This window comes from Monodon monoceros, unplaced genomic scaffold, assembly GCF_005190385.1.
Source record: "Monodon monoceros isolate NGI ecotype Baffin Bay Population unplaced genomic scaffold, NGI_Narwhal_1 Super_Scaffold_14, whole genome shotgun sequence".
In the NCBI taxonomy this organism is placed as follows: Eukaryota; Metazoa; Chordata; class Mammalia; order Artiodactyla; family Monodontidae; genus Monodon; species Monodon monoceros.
In genome coordinates, this window is record NW_021703770.1 from 41630419 (window position 1) to 41642765 (window position 12347).

Below are 12347 nucleotides of genomic sequence, written 5' to 3' on the forward strand. Positions count from 1 at the left end.
CTCCAGGTACTTTCTTATTTCCTCTTTGATGTCTTCAGTGGCTGATTTGTTGTTTAGTAGCATATTGTTTAGCTTCCACGTGTTTGTGTTTTGGGTAGTTTTTTCCTTGTAGTTGATTTCTAGTCTCATAGCACTGTGTGAAGATGCTTGCTATGATGTATGGTCAGGCCCTCAAGATGGCTGTTCTCTTGCTCTCTGTACCTCCCCTGATCAACCAGTCCCTGCTTTACTCACATGACTCTCTAATCCTCTTAATTATAGGGCTTAATTAGTAACTGCCTACCTACTTGCCCCCTGCCCCAGCTGCTGGTTTCCCTGGTAATTGATGAGCTAATCTGGCATCAATTCACCCTATAAATGGTAGCTGCCTTCTCCCCGGAGTGGTGAAGAGTGCTGCCATGTCCTGCCTGCTGTCTGCCACAAACAGTGAGGTGTTGCTCCAGGACCTTGCTTCATGTGTAAGTTTCTCTTGTCCAATAAATCCCTGATGTCTCTGTTGCTGTCTCTGGGTGAGAAAACTCCTGGGAGCAGAGATGTCAGGACATAAGGACGGGAAACAGAAAGTTGTGGAGGTGATCGGGAGGAGGTCGTCTACTAGCATGTGGGGCCTTGTGGTAGCTGTGTACCACGAGAGATGTCTTTTTCTTCCATTATGTTGATGATATCCTGTTAACCTCAGTCTTTTCCCAGTTTAAAAGTAGCAGCCCAGTGCTCCTCATTCATCTGACTGTACGGGGGTGGCTGGTGAATAGAGACAAAACTCAAGGACCTGGATTATCTACAAAATACAAGCATACCCCTGACCTACCACCTCTAAACAATTAGAGACACAGGCTTTAGGGATATGAATTCAGAGACAGACTTGTGAATTAACATGGCCTGTTACCCGGGAGTGTTTGGTTGAGATCTGTGGCAACAGCAACATAATAAGAGTGCCCTTGGGCTTCTGGTCCCAACTATGGAAGGGGGCAGAGCAATGATAGAGTGTGATGGAACAACAGCTATATGCAGTCTACGATACATTACAACAGGTGGAAGACATTACAAAAAACCTACCAGATTCTTTGAGCATGCAAAAAAACCACTATTCATTTGTATGGAACATATAGGATCCCCGTGGACATCGATAGTGACTAAGGAATCTACTTTATTGGCCATGAAGTTCAGGAATGGGCCGATACAAAGGACATACAGGGGCATTTCCACCTGCCTTACAACCCCACTGCTACCGGGCTATGAAGAGACTACTTAAACAACAGTTGAGGTGGGAAACTCACTCTTAACACGTGGACACATCCCAGGAGCAGTTATCCCAGTGCCGATGCCATGTTAACCTGGAGGTAACTAGTCAACACTGTTCGAGTTCAACTGTTGACCACCAAAGGACTGTTGCCAACTACAGGTCAGGACAGCAACTCGTTTTTGCCCTTCACAGGATCTATCCCCAGGGGAACATATTATAAATAGCCCTTAGGATTGGCAGGTAAGTCCTCAGTGGTTTGGGTTTGCTGTCCCATTGGGGAATAGGATCAGAAAGGGATTTACAGATTTCATCTGTCTTCTACCCAGCCCCACCTCAGATTACTAAGGTAATTAATCCAGGCCTCTACTGTCGAAAGGCACCATTATACTAACTCTGTGTACTGTTACACCACCTCTCCAGTATTCGGCACTGGCTATGGAGACTGAGGGTGGGCAGGTGGTATGGTATTGTAGGCCAGGACAAAAAGTGTAGACAGGGGTGGCATTACCTCAGAATGATGTTACTGCTTGTATTTTGCTTAATGGTCATGATCTTCCCTATATTGTGCCTGTTAGACATCTTGCAGCTTGTCCTACTCTGAGTGAAGGGAATCTGTTTGTGGGCTGGGTGACAATGGTGGCCTTACTGAGAAATGAGTTTGATTGCCGGCTTTACAGTGAAATGCCATTGTCAACCTCTGAGAGTCCATGAAAAATTGACTTGAGAAGCTCCTGGTTCCAAAGCCTACCTGTTGGACTGTCTGTATTGCATTTGTGGTATTTGGTTGCAGTTGCACTTCTCCCTACCTGTCCTCGGGGATATAGCAGAAGAAGTATGGGCCAAGATTATAGAGGTCATACAGGGTATGTAAGGGTGGAGTGTTTGACCACACCATTCAAGATGACTGTCCACTTGCTCTGTATATCTCCTGTTCAGCCAGTACCTGCTTCACTCACATGACTATCCAATCTTCTTAATTATAGGGCTTAATTAGTAACTGCCTATGTGCTTGCTTCCTGCCCCAGCTGCTGGTCTCTCTGGTGATGTATGAGCCAACATGACCATTAATTCCCCCTATAAATGGTAGCCTCCTCCTCCCCCGGGTAGCAAAGACTGCTGCCATGTCCTGCTTGCTGCCTGCACAAACAGTGAGGTGTTGCTCCAGGACCTTGCTTCAGGTGTGTAAGATCCCTTGTCCAATAAGTCACTGATGTCTCTGTTGCTGTCTCTAGGCTCTTTCTTCAGGCTTGAGGCTGGAAACTACAAGCCTTGCAGGCCTGTGGGGTGCAGCCCAACATATGATTTTAATCTTCAATTTACTGCGACTTGTCTTGTGGCCTAGCATGTGATCTATCCTGGAGAATAGAACTTTTGCTTTTAAAAGACTTGCCTGATTAGATAAGTTGGACCCGCCCAGGATAATCTCCCATTGAATTATAGTCAGCTGATTAGGGACCCTAATTTCATCTGCAAAATTCCTTTTGCCATATTGTTGTATAATTACGAAGGTGATATCCAATTGTATTTACACGTCCCTACAATGCTCAAAGGAAATTACACTGGTGTTTACCCCAGGGGGCAGGAATTGTGGGATCCATCTTAGAATTCTGCCTACCACAGACTGCCCCCTGGCTATCTTACACTCCTCATACCACTGAGCCAACAGGTGAAAAAGGTTAATCTACTGGTGTTATGATCTCAGTTACCACAGGGAATTGGTTGCCTTTATAATGGAAGCAAGGAGGATTTTTTTCTGGAACCCAGGAGATTTTCTCTGGAACCCAGGAGATTTTCTGAGGTTCCCTTCAATACTTCCATGCAAACAGTAAAGATCAATGGAAAGCTACAGGAAGTGGAAAAAGACAGGACAATTGAGGATTCAGACCATTCAGAAGGGAAGGATTGAATCATTCTACCAGTAAAGAATCTGGATGGAGCTGTGGGTTCTGGCTGTGGGCAAGGAAAACAGGGAATAAGTGGGTGAAGGTGGAAGCTATAGACATCAACTCTGACCTCATGAATAACTACAGAAACCAGGACTGATAGCTTTGCATATTTTCTGTTATATGTATGTGTTTATTCTAACTTCTCCTTCCCATTTTAATTTTATATAACACTAGGTGGAGGTCAACTTTACAAAGTAGTCTTTAGTGGGACCTAAGACTGAAATTGAGGCCTAATTAATTTAGGCAGCAATGGATTCAATGACCGTTGGGGCTTTGTGTTTTACCTGGGGGAAGGGCAAGAACTTCACTTATCAGAGGGTTAGCTGTTTCTTGCTAAAATGTAGTTTCTTTGCTGGGCAGGTATTGAAATGTGTGTAGAATGGTGCATATGAAAGCTGAGAAGTCAAAGGGGTCAACTGAGCTTCTTATGAACTTATTGCTTCCCAGCTCCAAATTCATTCTCCAATTGCACACCCAGAGTGTTCAGTCCTTTGACTACCTTGTAGCCCCAGCCCAGGAGCCTTGGTGATCACCTTGCTGCGGTCTTAAGAGGCACACCGTGTGCTTCTGGCTTCATGCTGTAGCAACCCGCAGCCCTCACCACGCACACTCCCAAGCATGACCAGGCCTGACTTTCCTGCCCCCTGCAGGGCTATTCCTGAGACCTTTCCAAGGTGGGCAATGTCTGCTCTGGCTTGGCATCTGCAGAAACATCCCAGCTTCCTCAGCAACCTGCTTACATGCCTTGGCTTGCCTGTGTCCTAGGTGATTGTTTCCTGTTTATCAGATGACCATAAACCAGTTCTGGCACAGGCAACCCAGCAAATTTTCTCACCAGCCAGTGGTTGCCTGCAACTGCACCTTCTCCAAAATTCAACTAACTATCAAGTTAAGAAAAAAGAGATTCTGTTGGAGCCAAACTGAGTATTATAACCTGGGAAGCAGATTCTCAGAAAGCACTGAGAACTCTTCCACCTGTTAGAAGTTGAAGGCATAGACATCCTTTTTATTTTTTCTTTAATTGATTCTATGTTTTACATAAAAAGTTCAGTAAAAATTGGATAAAGTAAAGTGCACTGTTGTGGCTTCTCCCGTTGCAGAGCACAGGCTCTGGATGCGCAGGCTCAGCGGCCATGGCTCATGGGCCCAGCCGCTCCGCGGCATGTGGGATCTTCCCGGACCGGGGCATGAACCCGTGTCCCCTGCATCTGCAGGTGGACTCTCAACCACTGTGCCACCAGGGAAGCCCAAGTAAAGTGATTTTAAGCAGTAAATCAATCTTATCAACATAGCACAAGGCTGGCCGAAACCACAAGGCAGCCTGCTCTGGAATATTTACATGATAACACATTAAACCTTGCAGGAGAACTTAAACCATACTTACAAAGTCTTCTGTGATCTTAGCACGCAGAGGCTTAAAAGCAAAACAAAAGCCAAAAACCAGGAAAGACAAATTATTTTCACTATATTCACATATACCTTAAAATATAATACAGATCGTCAGGGTAAGGGGTCGTGGGTGGGGATGCACATGAGTCTGTGCACTGACAGCACTGCCAAAGAGGAGACCCAGCCTTGAGAGTGGGGTCAGGCCTGGCCAGGGTCTCAGAAGGGAAGGTCTCAAGGGCCTAAACCCTTGCATCAGATGACCTCTACCAACAGCTCACAACCAGCGACCACTTGTTGTAGATGGAGCTCATTTTTGTAAGCTCATTCTGCAGGTTTGAATTCCCCAAGGTGATGTGTCATCAGTAGCACAACCCTGACAGTGGGGTGGGGAGAGAGAGCCCACGGGAATTCTTCTCCTCAGAGTCTCTCCTACCAGCTTGCCCATCCTCCCACCCTGGCCCTGAAGGTCACTCTAATTCAGTGTCCCGTTTGGGTTTGTAAACAGCCCCAAACTTCTACATGTACTTCTTAATGTACTCCTTGGTTTTGTGTCTCACATTCTCATTGCACTCCAGGTTCTCGGGGTTCTTACAGTACTTCAGCTCCTTATTCATAACGCCGTGAGTGAGCTTGCGAGCTAGGTGTTTGAAATCTTCAGTTGTGGTAATTCTTCCCACTTTGCAGTCAGGTTTCCAGTAAGGGTTCAGGCACTGGACGATGAACTGGGACATCTCTTTTTCTGAATACTTCTTTGCTTTTCTTAGCCAGATCACTGGGGGCATCTGCTTCTGCTGTCTTAGGCTTTTTTGAAGTCTTCATGGGATTTTCATCATATGTTGGGGTTCCCAGGTCCATCTCAGCTTCATGCTCTAAGGCTGGCATCTTCTCCTGGGCTTTCCCAAGTAGGAGGATCCCACTGAGTCTGCCTTGTGATCACATGGTAGTAGTAAATCTTCCCTTCTGGGTCTCGGGCTGTCTTCCAGTTGGGAGGTAAGACAATGGTTTTTGGTTTGAGAGGAGATGGGGGTGGTAAATCCAAGTGGTTATTTGTCACAACCATTTCAGGTGGCTGTAAGGGCTGAGGCTACCCTGGTACAACTATTGTAGTCATGGCTGTGGCTGGCTGTACAACCACTCCTCGTGGGTGAACTGTGAATATCTGTTGTCCCTGGATGTACTGAAGACTTGGCTGGGCATAACTCTGTACAATTGGTGGAGTTGTCTGTGAATAGGGTGATGTCACACCATAGACAGTTGGACAAGCCTGTCTTTGATAATATATGGTTGCTTGAGACTGTGCAGGAGAGTACTGCTGCTGTATACTCATGGACTGTTGGTTTGAATCCCAAACACCATAATTCTGTCCCTGGACTGAGCCTGGGGCTGGCACTGGCAGGATGGTGATGCTGGGGTCTTGGTGTACCACACCATTACTTTGGGCCACATACTGTGAACTGGAAACTTCCACAGGGGCTGCCACATGTGGCACCACTGGCACAGGTGGAGGGGCAGCAAGGGGTTCTGTAGAATGTCCCACCAAGGGCTGAGAATAATCATAAGGAGAAGGAGAACACACAGGATCCATGCTGGGTGTGGGGAGGAGCACCTTACCAGCATTAGGATTGCTGGGATCCACATAGGCCTGCATGGGGTAACATGGTGGGTAGCCAGCAAAGGGGTGATGAGGGGCATGGTAGCCAAGAGAGTCATAGGGCAGTGGAGACATCATTCCCAGGTTCTGCATCTGCTGCTGTTGTTTTTGAGCCTCCCACTGAGCTACCTCCTGCTCAAACAACTTTCGACGCTCCTCTGTAAAAAGTTGATTGTGATCTTTAATTCGTACTTTTTAGAGGTTGGTGTATCATATCTGCCACCTGTCCTTTTTGTTCCCCGCTCATAGGCAGGAGAAGGTGGTGAGAGGGAGCCCCTTCATTTCCTTTTCTCTTTATTTTGAGTTTGTTTGGGTCTCTCTTTCTTGACCTGTTAGGAGTCTTTGGGGCAACTGTTTGATCTCTGAAGCCAACAGCATCCCTTCCTCGTTCGGTTATTGTGCTCTCCTTTTCAGTTTGCCTTTTCTTTGGAATTCGATATACCTCCTTTAGGTCTTTCCAACTGTCCAGGAGCTTGGTGGCCAAATCACTTATATCTACTGTTTTATGTGGCTGTTCCTGGCTCTTCTCACTCTCCACATCAGGTACACCCTCCTCTTCATCTTGGGATGGTGTTTCCTCAGCAATAGGTTCATCTAGTTTTGTGCCATTGCTCTCTTTAGGCTCTATTTCAGTGTCAGCCTCTGGTTCAGATGTGGGTAGCTTAATGGACTCCATAGTAATTTCACTTTCAACTTTGATTCAGGCAGCTGTTGTGTGAGTAGCTGTTGTTTCTCTTCTTCTATAGGGACGTTTTCTAACTGGTCAAGGTCCTCTTTGCCATCCTTGCCTTCTAGCTCACTGGTAGCATCAGAGATCGCACTGTCCATGCCATTTTCACTTATAATTTTAAGTCTGCAAAACATTAGCTTCTTGGGGGTGTCTGTGTCAGCTTCTATGCTCAGCTTGGTGGAAGGATCAGGTGTGTTGAGTGGTGTGTGAGCACGTGATGTATTCTCGCTAGAATACCCATCTCCTTCTCTCAGCTGAGGGACAGCAGTCTTGGTTTGAGACCAACGTTGAATAATAGGAAGTACTTTGCTTTCCTCCAACATATTTTTAGTAGGGATGGGTAAATGTTCCAAAGTCTTTATAATCTCTTCCTGAAGCTTCTGGTTACTTTCCCGGCCATCACATAGTTCTGCCATCCAGATCCACAACAAAGGCAGCCCATGACATTCCAGAAAGGACTTCAGGCAAGACTGTGAATGTGTGTTCTGTATGAGCTTGAGACAGGTAAGTTTCTGTTCCAAAGTTTCAATTCTAACCGTTAGCCAGTATAAGCTGAACACCTGGTTTTTATCAGAGAGACCTTCACCATTCTCCATCAGAGCTTCTAACTCTCCATCCACGGAATCCTTCTTCCAAGATTGTTCTTCCTTCATTTTCCCTCCTGCTGCTCTGATGCTGACTCTGTTCTCTCCTCCCAGGTAACCCCGGCAATTAGCCAACCCACAGAAACATCTCTGTGCTTCCTTCCTGAACTGATAGTCAAATGTTAACTCTGAGCCTGAAGGAACCAGTTTGGTGGTAAAAATCCCAACTCTCAGTTGTCCGTTCACAGTCCATTTTTGAGTCTCACAGTTTGGTTCACAGCTGTGATTCATGAATGGGAGCAATTTCCTTTTTGAGTGGCATCTATTATCTCATCATTCTTCAGGGTCATGAAATAGTAGTGGATGTTTTTGTTTCGTGCATACTCCTTTACCCGGGCTTTAAACTGTTTATGATCAAGTACCTCTCCACAATATTCCAGGACAAAGGTGTTCGAAGGAAGGTCTTTAGCAGCTCTCAAGCCCCAACCTTTCTTTTCTGTGAGTATGACTTCCACATCTGCATGCTGTTTTCTTTGAAACCGTCTATTGAAACAATAATCCCCATTTGGACAACGAGAAGAACATTCAATCATGAGGAGATGATTAAGACAATCTTTCCCACATGCTATTTCACCTTGAGCTCTTTCATCTTTAGAAAGAGGTGTACACTCACACTGCATTCGCTTAATATCCCAATGGGATTTATTCTTCTTTCTTTCTGTTAAATAAACATTTTATTCAATCAGATCAAAGTAACAAGGCATATTCCCTTGTTTGGCACACTCCTTCCACTGCTCTGGGTCCCTGAAGTCCTTCATGACACATGAAGGCCCAACCAATGCTGAGCCTAGAGGCACTGCTGTCTCTCCCTGCTCTACCTCCACTCTAACTTTCTTTCTGTCCTGAAGCTCAGCATCACTTTCAGAATCACTCTCCAATTCCTGTCTCCTTTTTTTAAGAGGCCCTCTATCTTTCATATCATTTTTTTCTAAGTTTTTCAAAAGATCTTTCTCCTCATTCACAGCTAAAGAGTCCTTAATGGAATTGCTGCTTATTTCAGGAGCTTGCACTGACCCCTTGTCCTTCTGAAGGGACAGAAAAAAAATATTGGGCTGGCCTGAAAAGTGAGATCCTCCACGTTGATCCCAATTCTCCTCCTCTTCACGGTCATCTGTTAAGGAATCTGGTACCTGCCCTTGAATTCGATCATACACAACCCCAGTTCCAGGCGGTCTACCTGCTGATCTTGGATCCCAGTAGCCATTGCCTTGCCAGTAATTACCTGTCCCACTATACTGTTCTGCACTTTGCTGATACTTGTGTCCACCACAGGCTCCATAGCTGCTGCCAGGTTGCTGATATGTGGTAGTAGGCTTTTCCTGTTGAGAGAAGTCCCACCCTAGATTTCTGAGCTCTTCTGATGATGAACGGAAACCATCCACTTGGGAGATCTCACAAGAAGAAAAATTTGACTCTGTTTTTCCCAATCTACTATCTGGCCTGTTAGGGAATGTGGTCTGTTGCTGAGACTTACTTGAGACATCTTCAAAATCATCAGAAGAATAAACTGGCAGCTCTTCTTGCTGCCAAGAAGTTATTTTGGCTTTCACTGCTTCCTCAGAATTTGGATGACCTAGAGGGTCATATTTTATGTCTGTATGACTTGTACTATCAACCCTATCGCTCTGAGGATGAGCAATTTCAGACAGGTGATTATTTATCTGTTTTCGGCTGGGCTGTGTAAAAGAGATTTCTGAATTCTTCTCTGTTGCTTTATGAAAGAAGAACTTCTCAGTTTGAGGACAGGCTTTACTTGCTATACTCTCAAATTTTTCCTCATATGAATGCCTCCTTGTCTCCAATTGCTCATCTTCCCAGTGGTCAGAATAATGTCTGTAACTTTGACTGCTCCGAGAAGAACAAGGACTTGTTTCTTCCATGGGCAAAGTAGAATTCTTTGGCACAACCACAACAGACTGAAGACGGTTTCTTGGAATACTGCTATCATCAGAATCTGTGTCTTCTGAATCACTTTCATCACTTGAACTTTCGGAAGAACCAGAATAATCTTCATGGACAGTGGATACAATCTCTGAGGCATGACCACTACTGTCACATTTTAATGTATGTTACACCATATGTTACACCATCACTGTCCTCCATGATTAAATCCAAATCACAAGAAGAAAATACAACTTCTGAGTCATCAGAAGTATGTGCACGTCCTCTTCCACCTTCTTCATCTAAAGAGATTTCTGGTCTTCCTCTTCTATCAGGCAGTATGGAGTTCCCTTTTTCTTGAGCCTCTTGCACACATTTCCCAGATAGTCCATTATTATGTCTGTTTTCCCAGGAAGCAAATCCTCTTCCTGAATCAGGAAGGCCACGAGCTACTTCTATTATTTCTTTCTCTGCATGCTTTAAAAAACTCTGAGCTTTTACTCTTCAGCACAGCATCCAAAACTGGAGATGTATTCTCTCCACATTGCAAGAGAGTTAAACTGTCTACGTTTGTCCCTGGTGGAAGACTCTGAAGAGATGAAGCAATACATGAGCTCCCTGTAGGTGGAAATAAATCATCAAAATGATTAACAGAAGCTGAACTAGTACTACCAATGCTCTGCTTATATTCTCCACATGCAAATTTTGAGTGCTGATCTGTCAGACTTCCATTATCACATATAACTTTTTGATTTCAAATGCACATTCATAAAGCTATTTGAAGAAATCTTCGTTACTAAAGGCTCAGTATTTTCAGCTCCGAATGACACAAAGAAGGGCGGTTGTCATTTGAAGTACAGTTTATATCTGAATCTTTGGTTTTACATCAAGAAACTCTCACATCAACTGGTTCTTTAACTATTGTTTTGGAATAATCTATAGTCATAACTGGCAAAGATATGAGTTGATCCTGGTGTGGTGACACTGGAGGTTCTGTTTCTCTAAATGGGCTTTCTGACTTACTATGCTGCATGCAAGTATCATCCAAGAATTTTTCTTTACATCTATTAATGTTTTGAAATCCATTTGATGAAAGCATGCACGTTTTGACCAAAGGGGATACCTCTGATCCAGTCACACTATCATCAGAAGACATCAAAACAGTGTCACGTTTAGAAGTGCAAAATGCTGCCAAATCAGATTCTGCCCCAGGAGATCCATTTATATTAAATTCGGTGGGACAATAACTTCTTAATTGATCATTCTTCACTTTACATAAAGAGTCTAATTCCTTAATACTATCATGGCTATCATGTCCTATAAATTCAGACTTAAAAACAGGTGATTCATCTAGCTTTTTAAAAGTATGTGAATCATTTAATCGATTTGATGGAGATGGAGACCCAATCTTCTCTCTTTCAGGAGCTTTACTAATCACCCTTAATTCACTACCTTTTGAACAAGGAGTCTGTAAACTAAAAGAATTAGACTGTTTGATTTCCTCATTCAATTCTGTACAACATAAAGAATTTTTAAATTTATCAGACTTGGGTGCAGGTTTTGAAGGGGCAGGTTTATAACGGGAAGCACTCTTACCGTGCTTGGAATATGATGACCCGCGTCGGAATCCCTGTTCATTAGTGGGAGAATAACATCTTTTCATTGCTTCATTTTCTGAAGTCCTTTTGGATTCTCCTTCTAATTTTGAAGAATCCTTTCCTCTTTTTTCCATCTCTAAGTAAAAGGACTCAGTTTTACAGTCTCCATCAGATTTAGAATAGGAGGATGGCGTCTTAGGTCTCTGTAAGAGCAAGGAGGAGACGAGGTGCACCTTGAGTATGTCTTCTTATACTAACCATCCGAGTCAGAACTTTGTCTTGACCTGTTATCTGTATATGGCCGAGACTAGCGTGCCCTCTCTCGATAAGGGGAACTCCTATGGTAACGACCATCATAATGAGAGTCGTCATAATGGGATCGTTCTGACCGAGGATAGGGTGAAGTAGTTCTAGAACTTCTGTCATATCTAAAACGAAACCTCCGCCTTCGCTCTCTCTCTGGTCTACAGCGAGAAGATATATAACAAGTATCTCTTTCAAGTTTTGAGTAGCTAAAATATTTATCATCTCTCTCTGTTTTAGATCGTGAAGATTTGAGGAGCTCTGCTTAATGTGTAATGCAGATGCACACTGGACATTAGGGAGGGAGAAGGCCCGAACAGAATTCTGTGTTTAATTTTTTTTTGTCCTGCCTTTAAATTTTATTCCATCAGAGGTATGAATGCCAGAGGGGGATCCTCTTCCAAGCTTGCCTTTTCTTGGGTACTCTCCCTCTGCCCTAGGGTACTGTTAAGAGTTCTCAACATGCAGTCATCCCTCAGCATGAGCAAGGAATTTGTTCTAAGGCTCCCCCTGCCCTCCGCCCCCCCAGTCCCCTGAGATTGCTGAAATCTCTTATATAAAATGGAGAGTACAGTCTGCCCTCAGTACCCCGGGGCTCCACATTGGAGGATTCTGCATCCGAGGATTCAATCTATTGCAATTCAATTTACGGTTGGTTGAATCCAGGGTGCAGAACCCATGGATACAGAGGGGTAATTGTATTTATTTCACTCTATTATAGCTTAACAATTCTGGTTAAATTTACCGTGGTCTGTCTCCTGGTTGGACTTAGATTGGTAGAGGTGTGATGACTTGCTTGAGTTTGGGACAAAGAAGTGAGCATGAGTAGCACTTTCTCCCCTCTCTTTGGGAATAAGCTGCTCACAGAAAGCATGCATTGGGCCCCATTTCTCCATAAGTCTTCCAAGGGCAGGCGGCAAAATAGTCTGGGTCCAGTGCTGTCTGTGGCTGAATGTGTATGT

The 12347-nt window shown here is 44.3% G+C and overlaps 1 pseudogene; it reads right to left on the reverse strand.

Moving 5' to 3' along the window:
• Positions 1–5045: 5045 nt before the first annotated feature.
• On the reverse strand, positions 5046–11231 carry LOC114895544 (annotated as a pseudogene).
• Positions 11232–12347: the final 1116 nt, after the last annotated feature.